We start from the raw sequence: 14,235 nt of genomic DNA on the forward strand, positions 1-14,235 counted from the left end.
TCCACTGCATGTCAACCGAGTGCATGGAGTACTTATAAACAGGAGTAAGGTCACAAAATACTGAGTGAGGAATGGGTTAACTCCGGTCTCCTCACAGCATGCACACACCTCTAGACAAGGCCCGCCTGGTGCTCCGCCTCACAAAGGAAGCGAGCAGACACGGAAGCTGAAAGGCCAGAGCACGAATTGAGGAGGTGATTCCCCAACCAGCAATCACGTTATTTCTCGATCTTCCTCACCCTTCAACCAGCCAGAGGACGCCGGGCCGATTCCAAACACGTCATTCTATTGCCTCTGGGTTTCTGGATTGCAGTGCTGCCAGGTGTCCCACCTGCGCCGCGATCTCTCACGTGCTTCAAGCGGCCATGGGTGCCAAAGCCAGCTCAACCCTCGTTATCCTCTGCACTCCTGGGGTAGACACTAGCCGACTCCACGCATTTCACTCTTGTGCCTCTGGATACAGGATGGCTGTGCTGCGGCGTATCTCACTAACGCCCCGATCTCCCACGCTATTCCATCAGCCTAGGATGCCAGAGACAGCTCAACCCACGTCACCCTCTACTCTCCTGAGGTAAACGCTAGTTCTGCTACCTTATCCTCCCGCTGCTGCGCCAAGACCGCAGCCGATTACCACACGCAGGTCTTACTATGCTGTTGACCCCGGTCTGGACTTCAATGGCAGCTTACCTTACTTGCTCCAATGTGAGGAGAAACCACGCCAAGTCCGTAGATCATAAGAGTAGCGCTACACCACCGGTGAATTAGTGATAACTAGCACAGTCAATTTCTTCCCCTCAGAAAAGTTAGGGAACACATATGCAGCAGTAGGAGCCCCGACCAATGGAGTGGTTGTACTTCAGCAATCGCACCGTTGTGTTAATCACCAGCCCGGGACACTTCACTTCAGTCGAGCTCAAAGATCCAAGGTAAGATAGTACTCACTACTTCCTGCTTTTACGGCATACCAGCTGTTCTGGAGTACGTATTGAGGGTGATGGTGTTGGCCGTCCCCACGCGGTTGTTCGTCGCCAGTGTTGCAAAGTAGAGACGCACACGGTAATCAGAGAAGAATTCTTTATTGTGTCTATACACCATCACAGGTTCCAGTCAGGTGGAGTCAGCTGTGGATTGATGCCTGGCTCATACCAAAGGGGAAGGAGGGCGGGGGTAGGCGGGCGTACCAAGTGGGGATTACAACACTTACACATAATACAAAAATAGTTTTTATGTTATGTTGCAGCTTCAAATCTTCAAATGAACCTACCTACATAACTACACACATGTATGTCAATGTACCAACCTCAAAACAAAACACAAAACCTAGGGCCCGATTAACAAAAGTCATCTGAGACAAAATCCTAACTTTACGACTTTCGGTATTCACAAAAGGCAGTTAGGGTAAGTAAAGTTAGGATTTTGTCTTAAATTTGTCCTAAGTTTTGGTCTTAAGACAAAATCCTAACTTTAAACTTAAGTTAGGATTTTGTCTTAAGACCAAAACTTAAGACAAAATCCTAACTTTACTACTCCTAAATGCCTTTTGTGAATACTGAAAGTCGTAAAGTTAGGATTTTGTCTCAGATGACTTTTGTGAATCGGGCCCTTAATTTATTAGTTAACTTTTAATATTATAACACCCTCTCTTACAACACAGCTGCACCATATCTCAGTTCTCACTTATAAATGTTAAAAGGCCACTTTATCCCTTATGTACTCAATTGTAAAATAAACATTAACCAAAGTGTAAAATTACATACAGTGTCTCAATACTGCAAATCCAAAAACACAACATAATAGCTATTTCTCTGCCTCTCTACCGGTTTGTCCCTGGTACATTTAGTGTTTCAATAATTTTCTACTTAGATGTGTCAGATTAACATTTTGAGAAACACTGCATATAAAAATCTGCACATTCATCTGTATCATAGCATGTAGCTCACTAATTCTTCTGAGTACATGCAAACAATGGGGCCGTTTAGGATCGCGGTGAATCCGCATCCTGCGGACCGGCGGAAGCCACCACCGGCCCAGAGGATGCGGATTCACCACTGCGGAGGCTCCAAAGACCTACCGCCAGATTAGGATGGCTGGTGGGTCAGGAAGACCGTCCGCCGTGGTCGCATTCTGACCGCGGCGGAAAAGCTCTGATATGGTGGCGGTGTCTATCAGACACTGCCAGCCATAATAGGATGGAGCAGAAGACATGCTTTTCCGCTGCGGCTTTTCCGCCGTGGAAAAGCATGTGGTCTTTCGTTTTTGGGGGCTCGTTGCGAGCCCCCAGGGTGTTGGAGGTTGGGGTGCACATGGGGGGTACCTATGGTACCCCACTGCATATGCATGCACAAAGCGGCAGGCACCGCGCGGTGCCTGCCGCTTTGTGCATGCATATGCAAAGCATGCACTTTTAAACTTGCGGTGGGCGCTGCTTCAAGCAGCACCCACCACAATGTTAAACATAGGGTATGTGACCGCCAGGGTGGCGGTCACATCCAAATCTGCATGGAGGGAACGCCGAAGCCCCTGCGGACGTTCCCTCCAGCTCGGAGGTGGCGGACGGACGCAGGTCCGTCCGCCATCCTAATAGGCCCCAATGTGTTGCAGGTTACATATATAATCCAACAGATGGTTCTAAAAGAGTACATATTCCTCACTACAACTTGTAAATACATGTGTTTCTGGTTGAGAACAACAATACTCACTAAAAGATTGGATGAGTGCTTGGAGATTGCCTAAGTGATTCTCTCAGAATATAGGCAGTGCCTGCAAGATTCTCTGAGTATGTTGGAACTATCGGTTGTTCCATATCTACATAGTTAGTGCTCGTGTATTCATATGACTATATCACTACTATCTGGGTGATTGAATGAATGCACATGTGTTGCCTGAGTAGTTCAATGAGTACGTAATTAGTGCCTGCATGATTGGAAGAGTGCATGTGTGACGCCTGGATGATTGAATAAGTCTAGATATCACACTTGATATATAATTGTATACATGGCTCTCTAAGTACTTAGTGTGCACATGCATCAGTAAGTTTCTAAAACTGAAAACAACAATTCACACTTTTTCAAAGCACAAAACCTTTTCTTAGTGGAATACTTACATCATTTTGCAAATATTTCTTGTGTCTTTAAAACGGACGGCTGGACGCCAGCCAACTGGAAAGATCTTCTACGCGCGATCCTGGAGGATCTGAGGCGGTGGAGACCGCTTGTACCATCCTGGCTGGGCAGAATCAACGCCGTCAAGATGTCCATACTGCCCAAAATCCTGTATCTATTTCAATGTCTGCCTACTCCTATCCCGCTACATAGCATCAGAGGCCTTCAGCGAGATCTAACGAACTTCATCTGGGGGGGAAGAAACCTCGCTTCTTCCAAGCTCTCCTGCTGGTGCCCAGGGACCGGGGAGGATTGGCCTGCCCCACCTGGTGGAATATTACTGGGCTGCTCGCCTTAGGTACGCAGTGTAGTGGGGGGTAACGGAGAGCGACAAAGGGTGGCTCCATATGGATAGGGCCGTACTGGCAACGGTTTTCCATTTCTCATGGTGTAACGCGGCCGGCCCTGTTGGGTTGTAGGCTTAACGCTGTGTACAAATCACTCCACTGCAACCCCCTGCTATGAGGATGAAATAAAAAGATTTTACAAAAAAAAACATATATTCAGCATTTATCAAAGAAAAGTCACATGTGAAGTGAAGCTAGCACAAGACTTCTCAAGAGACCTTCTGCACCATTAACCCTCCTCAATTTTAAACATAGCAGGTTTAATGAAATACACTGCCCTCCCAATATACATGACATCTTCAACAGCCTTAAAGAACATAGATCATCATCTAAACACATGTGATTTCATAATAGAAATACACCTTCAGGCTGTCTTTCCAAAAATAGATAGTTCTCTGTATCTTTAAGTTAACTCAAGAGTCACATCATAAATATAACTATCTGCAATCATAACAACCATATCTCATCTTCTAAGTATATGCAAACTTGTCCCCATTGACAAACACTTCCTAAGACACACCTACCATGTATTACTACTTTATAATTCATATACAGATGCAGTAAATGTTATCTTTTATTTCTGACTACACTACTCCTGTCTAATAATTTGACTAAAACTACCACAACTCCCAGAATACAAATAATATAGATGTATTTATAATGCACAAAATGCTTAGACATGTAAGGCATTGCTCATGATACTAACACATACCCATTGCCATATACAGTTCATCTGATATATTTTGATTCACATCACTGTGATACTCTTTTTAATCAAACTCCCCTATACATCTTCATATCTAATGTACATTTTTTAAAATAATTAAAAAGTTCTATACATACCAGTGATTTGAGATCGAAGACTATAGTTGTTTTAGCTCTTTCTGGATGGTTTTGACACTGTAAAGATTTGTAAAAACTAAGCAAAAGAATAGTGCACCACTCTCTTAGAAAGCAACTATAAAATGGCAACCTTTTCAACTTTCCACTCTATGATCTTGAGAAAGGTAGCAAAGGAAATCCTGTCTTTCATTTTAGACTAGTGTATCTCCACTTGGGTGTGTGAGTGGCTGTATGGGTCTGTGAGTGAGTATGTAAAATGTGGGTAATTAAGTAAGAGCATGAGCAGTGCCTGTATGATTCTATGAATGCAATTGCCAGGGACACACTGCAAATAATGGGTATTTTTGACAAAGTGTAATACACATACATAGACATATTTTACATAAAGCTTCAGGTTAGCTATTTAGTGAGATATAAATTTAACGTTCCCCTTTCTATTCATTTGTGGAAATAACTACATCAAAAATTGAACATAACTACCAAACTCCCATTAATCCACCCATTGTTACCAAAGCTCATGGGGAATGAAAAACTGGTGCAAAACTAGTGCAATGCATAATCTGTGACAACACCCTCTCTAAAGGGACGAACAAAAGATATTCATATGGGACAACGTCCATGTTATATCATCTTAAAACGTATTATAGAAAACTTCTTCAACTGGCCATCAAGCAGAGGGAAGCTGGGGGACCCTCTACATCAGTGGCAGCACCAACAATTGCCAGCCACAAAATCGTTTTAGAGGTGCAGACTACTGCATCAGATATGGCTCCATAGCTTTCAAGAATGCCCACATATTGCATGGACTGTAGTGTTGTTATAAGTGCTGATGAGCACTGTGTTTCGCAATGCTGCACAAAATCATACATGCTTATTTTTCTCCCCTTTTATATTTTTTTACACATTTCTCAGTGCACATTTCTCGAATACCCCCGACCCAGCTGCCATTTTTGTTACTATAAAAAACAAACAAAAAAAACCTTTATAAAACCACTAGCAGTAAAAAAAGAATCCAGAAACAAAACAGTAAATGATGTCACTGGGATATTAAGTGCCGCTCGCGCTAGGAGTTGAACTGCTGCCTGCTTCCCTTGCACCAGGAGTGATTGGGCGCTCATACCTTGGGGATTCCTGTTGATTCCTGTTGTTTGGACCGACCGGCCGCAGCGGAGGTGAGAGGCGGAGGCGAGCGGGACTGCGAGGACCAGCAGTCCATCTGGCCGTGCCAGCTGGTTCCTCTTCCCGCCGCGCCTCGCGCCCCCTCCCAGTGCCACGCCCCCTTGCCTGAAAGTGTACTTTACTCCTCGCGGCCCCCGCTGCGCGGGTGCCGCTCGCGCTAGGAGTTGAACTGCTGCCTGCTTCCCTTGCACCAGGAGTGATTGGGCGCTCATACCTTGGGGATTCCTGTTGATTCCTGTTGTTTGGACCGACCGGCCGCAGCGGAGGTGAGAGGCGGAGGCGAGCGGGACTGCGAGGACCAGCAGTCCATCTGGCAGCGCCAGCTGGTTCCTCTTCCCGCCGCGCCTCGCGCCCCCTCCCAGTGCCACGCCCCCCTGTTATACTTAGGAGAATCGCCTCAGACGCGCAGCGGGACGCGCGCGGGGCGAAGACCGGGCAAAGAGCGGGCCGTTTTAGGCCGTTAGAGGCCGGGAGAGACCGGACCGGGCCACTCCTCTAACGCCCCCGCTAATTTGCACCCCATTTACTTAATTACTTCGTTATGGCATCCAGAGCTCTAAGGAGCAAGTCGGTACAACATGGCACAAGCACTTTGGAAACATTTTTCCCCAAGGCGACTTCCCAAATCAGCAAGTGTCACTTATCCACGGACTCGCACCTTGAGACGGGTCCCGAAAGTGTGTTCTTGGACCTTGAGGAATCTGCCTCAAATGATGCTAGCACCCCCATCACTACGGACGCTACCCACATGTCTCTGCTGGACAGTATCGACCAGACTATCGAGTCGGTACTCCGGCAGCTAAGAACTCCGGTTACGCAGAGGGATCGTGACTCCCCACGGCCAGCGGGGACTTCCGACCACTCTGCTGTTCTGGATAGTATGGGTTTAACCACGCTGGAAGCGGGTCAAGTGGTTTTGACAACAGTCCCTGTTGACAGTGGGGTGACCCAGCCCTTAAAAAGGAAAAGGCCAGTCGAATTAAAGAGGGCAAAAAGGGCAAAATTTGTTGCATCTGAATCAACACTTGAAGACAGTACAGACATTTCGGTCTCCCCTGAGCTTATTTCACCTGGTTCTGGGTCGGATCTTGGGGCCTCGCCAGCTCCCGTGTTATCACCAGTGGTGGCGGGCCCATTTATCTTTGGTGGGCTATCATCTAATAGTTCAGATGCAGTAATAAATTCCCTCACAGCCACTATCAAGAACCTGTTAACCCCCATTTTAGCTAGACTAGAGGCTATAGAGAACTTACTTCAGTCCCGGGGAAACATTCCTATTAGGAGTAGCCCTGACGTGGCGTTAAATGTCCCTGTAGCCACCGGGAAACCATCTGGGGACAGTCTACCTCCTTCTGCATCACTACAGGCTTCAAGCAGGGCATTGCCTGGAGCAAATGGTGTGTCTACTTCCCAGACGCGCACTTTGCTACCTTCAGTGCCTGGGCCCCCTGTTCCGGCACCCAGGAGATCTAAGCCACCCCCTGTGCCGCAGACAAGGGCGACAGTGGGTCCTACAAACTCCCGAAGTGATGGTTGTGTCCCTCCCCTGGATAGACGCAGGGAGGTTAATCTGCCCCCAGAGGCTGTCCCATACACGGCAATCATGTTGGGAGTTCCTGAGCTAGCTGGTGGTGTTAGGGAGTCCCAAGACTCCCTACGTAATAAGGTTATAAGCTGGCTCAGCATTAATAGGCCGTTGCCCCCAAATTTGAAGGGTGAGGTTCTGATGGTAAGGAGGATCCCGTGGATTGGCCCTACCAAAAAGAACAGGTCAGGGGACTGTATCGTTCTAAGTTTCAGGAGCCCGCATGTTGCTAATTACATCTGCAACTGGCTTGTAAGGCCAGATAAGTCCACAATCGATCTTGTACCCCTTTCTTATTTCTATCCTAGTGGTAGCAATACGGTGGGAGGGAGTGAGAAAGGATGGACCAGGGTGGGCTTTGCCGTAGATGGTTCCCGTTACAGACCAAGGCCCTCCTTGCCAACTGCTCAGGTAAACTTCACCCATCATAACAGGTTTTCCTGTCTGGACCAGGTTGATTGACCACAAACTAGGCCAATCTTGTCTGGACATGAAAATGGGGTGGATGGGGCGCAAAGCCACGCGGGTTTGGGTGTGATCCCCATGTCGGAACAAACCCGGTTCCAGGATGCTAATGAGCGAGGGGCTGATTCGATTGATAATCTGTGCCAACTGAGTCCCCCACCTAACACCGGGCTAGTCCACATCCATCAAGCAGGGGCAGCAGAGCTGGATGGCCGCGCCGTCATCACTGTCGGCGGAACCGGCGCCTCTGACGTCGGTTCATCCAACGCTATCCTGCAATCTCATGCTGGAGCTAAGGGCAGCCTGCCACTTGACCCAGGATTGAGAATCCTCTCCTGGAATGTGGCAGGAATAGCGAACAAGGAGGGCTCTCCTGAATGGGACTCCCTGGTGGGTGGATGTGACATTGTTCTCCTTCAGGAGACCTGGGCGAGGGTTGCTCAGAGCAGGAGAGGGTTTGAGGTCTTTGAAATCCCTGCCACATGGGCTGGGAGGGGGAGGCCATCTGGTGGGTTGGCAATCTGGATTGCGAGTCACACTGGGTGTCAGGCGGAGCGGGTACATACGTGTTCGCAGGACATCCAGTGTGTGCGGCTCACTTGGCCTGGTAAGACTCCGTGGGTCATTGTCAACGTTTACTCGCGCCCGGTTGCCTCGTCAAGTGAATCACCTACCTTAAATGATCTAGCTTCCTTCCTGGGTCAACTTCCGGGTGAATACAAGGTGGTACTTGGAGGGGACTTCAATTGCCACTTTGAACCCCTGGAAGGTTTACTCGATGGTGCCCTTACGGCCGAGGACGACCATTGGGGGGTTCCACCCTCTTCTTCCCCTCACCCTAAAGCCTGGTCCCCTCTAGCCTTACAGCTCATGTCCCTTACTTTGAATGGCGCGCTGAGGGCGTGTAACGGTCGTACTCCTTCCGATACCCCCTCGATGTGTACATTCAACAGGAGGGGCCACGAGTCGAGGCTAGATTACATTATGGTGGATATTTCACTCTGGCCCAAAGTGCGGGACTTTAGGGTTATCAAGAGGACAGACAGCGACCATAACGCTCTCTGTTTAAATATTCTGTGCCCTTCGCCCTTGACGGACTCATCCCCAGCTGGCCAAGGTGCTGATACGGGGGATCTGCTCCTGACCACAAATAGGCGCCGAGTTAAGTGGGGGAAGCTTGTAAATTCGGAGGAGTCAATTAAGAAACTTTACGAGCTGGCGCTCCCTAGCCTCATGGAGGTTGAGACCCTCCTGAATGAACCAAGAACTGCTGAGTACTCTGAGAAACTGGGAAACATTCACCAGGCTTTAGTGAGGGACTTGGCCGAGGTATTTCATCCGGAGGTCCCAATCCGAAAGAAAAGGACTCCTGTTCCCACTTGGTATACTCCAGACTGCAGGTCAGCAAAATCTGACCTTATTGCAGCCATAAAAGAGGGGTCAGATAAGGCCAAAGTGCGTGACCTGAGGAACCACCATAAATCAGTGCTGGTGGCTGCAAGGACCGAGTGGGATTGGAAGTACTGGCAGGACCTCTATGAGGCCCTCAAATCCAGGGATCCCCGGCAGTTTTGGGCACTTATAAATAATGGGTCAGGGAATCTTAGTAAAGCGATTGAGCCTAACATAGCCCCTGCGGTATGGGAGTCCCATTTTGGGGCTCTCTACCTAGATACCAGTTCCTGCCCGGCCGAGGAGATGCAACTGGGTACTGAGGAGTCCGGAATGGAATTATCCCTGGGGGAAGTGGAGCTTGCCATTGAACGTCTAGCAGTGGGGAAGGCGCCAGGCCTGGATAGGCTACCCGGGGATCTATTCAGGCATCACCCGGATATCTGGGGTCCATACCTTCTTGTTCTATTCAATGCCATTCTTGGAGGTATGGCGATCCCTGGGTCGTGGTTGGGGGCAGAGATTGTGCCCATCCACAAGAAGGGCTCTACTCTGCTCCCTTCCAATTACAGGCCTATAAGCCTCATAGATGTGCCCCAAAAGATCTTTGCGCGCCTCATTTTGGACCATCTCCTAGATTGGGTCGAGGCCAATGACATCTTGAGCCCTTTACAGGCTGGCTTCAGAAAGAACACGTCGACCATGGATCAAATCTTTCGCCTCCTTCTTCTGTACTGGAAGACGGTTACGTTAGAGGGAGGCCGACTGTACATGGTCTTCGTGGATCTGAGGTCAGCCTTTGACCTCGTCCCGAGGGGGAAGTTATGGGAGGTTCTGCAGAAGCTAGGAGTCCCCCCCCACCTCCTTAGAATCATCATTAGACTGCATGAGAACAAATTTGCGGTAGTAAGGTGTGGGAGGGATGGCAAGCCCTCGGGCAAATTCCCGGTATGCCGAGGTGTCAGACAGGGCTGTGTTCTGGCTCCGACACTGTTCTGTCTGTACATCAACAGCGTCATTCAACACCTTGACGCTGTCGGGGACAATGATGCCCCGGTTTTGGCAGGAAGGAGGGTCCCGGCAATTATGTTTGCCGATGATACCCTCCTTCTTTCCAAATCTCCCATGGGGATTCAGAGGATTGTGGATGGTTTTGGTCACTTTTGCAGACAACACGGGTTGGAGGTGAACACAGAAAAAACTAAGTTCATGATCTTCAACCCTCCGACCAAGACCAGACCCAACCCAAAACTCGAGGGAACCAGTCTGGAAAGGGTTTCTACCTTTACATACCTGGGGGTCTCACTTCAAGAAAATCTGACTTGGGATTCCCAGGTGGCGAGATCTAGGCTGAAACTCTCCCAGCTTTCGGGCGCACTCCTGAGGGTATCTAATAAGTCCACCTTCAAGCCTGTCAGCCCGGCCTTAGAAATGTATAGGACTCAGGCGAAGGCGGCTGCCTTGTATGGCAGTGAGCTGTGGGGCCATAAAGCTGGGAAGGTCATGGCAGGGGTGGAAAATTGTTTCCTTAGACGTCTTCTTGCTCTTCCGCAGGGTACACCACTCCTCCCCCTAAGACTTGACCTGGGTCTCCCGTCAATCGCAGAGGACTTGCGGTCGAAACCGGTCAAGTATTGGCACCGGCTATGGTCCACTGAGGAGTTGCACCACTATAGGCAGGACCTCATACATGTCTTGAGGCTGGATGTAAATGGTAAGATCCCTTGGCTGGCACTTATCAAATCGGAATGTTCCAGCTTGAACTTGCCAGACCTATGGGATGACCCAGCTCAGGGATGTAGAAGGATTCCGCGCAAAACCCTGGCACAGCTTTACAAGAACAAAACCCTTGCTGATATGGACAGTGCATATGATAGTGGCACCCTGACAGGATGTTTTATTGTTTCCAAAAATTCTTTTGTTTTTGAACCTTTTATGGATTTTATCTACCCTCTTTTGGCGAGGAAACTGTTCCTGCAATGGAGGTTTGGTACGCTCCCTACTAAAGTTTTTACCCATAAGTGGTCGCTAGGGGGCGACAAGCTCTGCCCATGCTGTAAAGTTAAGGAAGAAGATGACTTGCACATAATGTTTTGTTGCCATGCCTACGGGAGCCCGAGGAGGCGCTGGTTAGCCCCTCTTTGTCGGAATCTGGGCTTCAGTAACTACTTACAAGCCTACAGGGTGCTGAAAACTAATACCCTGGGCCACATTGTGTTTGCGGTTTCCAAATTCCTAATGGCAGCATGGATAATAAGAAAGAAAATGTCTGTTTAATCTATTTTACCACGCTTCTCATAACACTGCAGGTCCAGTTGGTTTTTTATTGTATATATTGTCTTTTATCTGTATGTATTTTTATTGCTTCTTTTATGGCCCATGAGGCCGAAATAAAGAATTTTTGGATTGGATTGGATATTAAGGACCATATTTACAAGCAGTACAGTTTTAAACTGCTTTTTGCACTGTTTTTAATAAGGATTACAAAAGATACCCTAATAAAAAAAAATTCTCTTGTAAATCCTTTTTTATCTTCACTTACACAATTCCACTGCACCCATCACTCCCACATATCCTTTGGGATCACTTCTATGGTTTCTTGAGAGCCTAATTCCTCTCTTGTCTCTGCTCCCCTCAAATGACCCTTTTAAGATACAATCCACTAGATACCCCTCTAAGATCAAGAGGTTAAGTAGAAGGTAGGATGAATACCCAGATGATGATACTGATCACTTTGGTGAGTGATGGGAATCCAACCATTTGCAAGGGTCTCTTCACTTTCTAATCTTTTATAATTTCTTGTGGTGTCACGCTTCATGACACAGGCGGCTGGTAAACTAGACCCCCAGTTTTTTGTTTGTTTTTTGATAATATTGAATTGGGGATTTAATCCATGGCAGGTCTATAAAATCCCTTGGACCCTTTACTACATTTTTGTTTATCATAATACTCTAATATATGCCAAAGACAGAAATGAAAGTGGTTAAATCAATTCTGTCCACAAATTGACAAAGCCAGGAAACATGTTAATATAATTGTTTCCGCTTTCGTCAGAGACCATAATATGGGTTGTATCTATAAAAACAATTTGCATTTTGACATGAATGGATTACATAGAAATGATGGAGTTCACTTTACAGATAAAGGGAACAGGGTGTTTCTAAGCAACTTAAAACTATGCGTACAGTCTTATTCGTAGCTGTCTTATATACACTCTGAACACAAAGGCTCTTGTCAGAGCCACTCAAAAGGCCAACTTTTTGCTCATTATCTTGTCAAATATATACATTTTCTAATCTTTGAAATCCGCGACGACGTTGAGATGATCGCAATCACGTCATGAAATCACAATACAAAAGCTGACATTCAACGACCACCACCAAATTAAAAATGTTAACTTAAAAAATTAATTCTAACTATTAAAATACACACATTACTAACCACATCACTGCTTTAAAAACATATTTGTACTAATATTTTTCTTGGAAGTTTTTAAGAAACTGTTTAAACCCTACTTTCAGTTTTCACGATTACAAAGTCTCAATGACTCACAGTAACCTTGACGATTGTGCTTTTTTTAGGGGTTGCAAAACACATACATTCACACATTTTACTGTATTTTACACACTAGGGATTTGATACTGCACTGTTTAAATTCATATTTTTTTAGGGAGTTTGTATAAAAACAACCGTTCAAACTGAGTCTCCATTTTTGTGGTGACGCCTGACGTCACAGTGATATTGGTAGCCATGGTCACCGTGAATATGTTGCAAAATGACAAAACAAATGCAGGCATTCAATAGCCATCACCTCATTCAAAACGTATAACTGCAAAATGGATAATAAACAACACACTAAATACATTACTATCCAAAGGACTGTATAATAGAATTGCAACTCCCTTAATAGCTCTATAACACAGTGCACAACTTTTTCAGTGTAATCTATGGCTGCATGCATCACTGTACCACTAAGACTCTCATTCACTGTATAATTATTTGAGAGGATCTGTGAGACAGTGCATCAGTCTATCAATACTTCTGTAACTAAATGCGTGACTCTCTCAGCACAATGGGTCTGTGATTGGTTGCATAAGTTTCTCACTCGATCTGTGAGTAGGTGCATGAGTGCTTTTGTGCATTTGTAAGTAAGTAAGTAAGTATTGACTGACTGGATCTTTGAGTGGATACATGAGTGTTCAAGTGGGTGTCTGAGTGGGTGAGTGAGTGGGTGAGTGGGTGCTTGAGTGCGGGAGTGGATCTGTGATTGACAGCAGTCTCTCAGTCGGTCTATGACTGGCAGCGTGAGTGTCTGAGTGGTTCTGTCAGTTGGTGCATAGGGCTCTGAGTGTAACGGTGAGTGGATACATGATTCTCTGAGTATATGTCTGACTGGTTGCATAAGTCTCTGAGGGGATCTATGAGTGGCTGTGTGAGTGACAGTAAGGGTGTGTGAGTGTCTGAGTTGGTCCATGAATGGATGTATGAGTATCTGAGTGGATCTGTTAGTGAGTATATGAGTGTCTCAATGGGTCTGTGAGAACATAAGTGAGTGGGTCTGTAAGTGGGTGCATGAGTCTCTGAGTGGGTCTGTAAATGAGTGTGTGACTCTGAGTGAGTCTGTAAGTGGGTACATGAGTATCTGAGTGGGTCTGTGAGTGGGTGCATAAGTGCCTAGGTGGGTCTGTGAGTAGGTGTAAGAGTCTCTAAGTAGGTATGAGACTGTATGAATGAGTCTGTAAGTGGGTCTCTAAGTAGGAACATGAATCTCCGAGTGGGTCTATACATTGGTGTGTGACTATCCGAGTGAGTTTGTAAGTGGGTGCATGATTATCTGAGTGGGTCTGTGAGTGGGTGCATGAGTACCCAGGTGGGTCTGGGAGTGGGTATAAGAGTCTTTCAGTAGGTATGAGACTGTAAGCATGAGTCTATGGCTAGGCTTCTAAGTAGAGTCTTTGAATGGGTCTGGACATGGGTGTGTCACTCTCCAGGTGAGTTTGTAAGTAGGTGCATAAGTACCTGAATGGGTATGTGAGTGAGTGCATGAGTTTCTGAGTGGGTCTGTGACTGGATGTACAAGTGTGTGAGTAGCTATGTGAATGGGTGTATAAGTGTCTGAGTGAGTTTGTGAGTGTTTATATTAGTGTGTACAAATACATATGTTTATATATATTGACTAATGTTTGCGATGACGTCACGATAGTCGCGAAGTCCCCGCAAAAGTACACTGGGGGACGCTCAGCGACTGCTACATCAACGCGAA

This window comes from Lissotriton helveticus, chromosome 6 (assembly GCF_964261635.1).
Source record: "Lissotriton helveticus chromosome 6, aLisHel1.1, whole genome shotgun sequence".
Taxonomy (NCBI): Eukaryota; Metazoa; Chordata; class Amphibia; order Caudata; family Salamandridae; genus Lissotriton; species Lissotriton helveticus.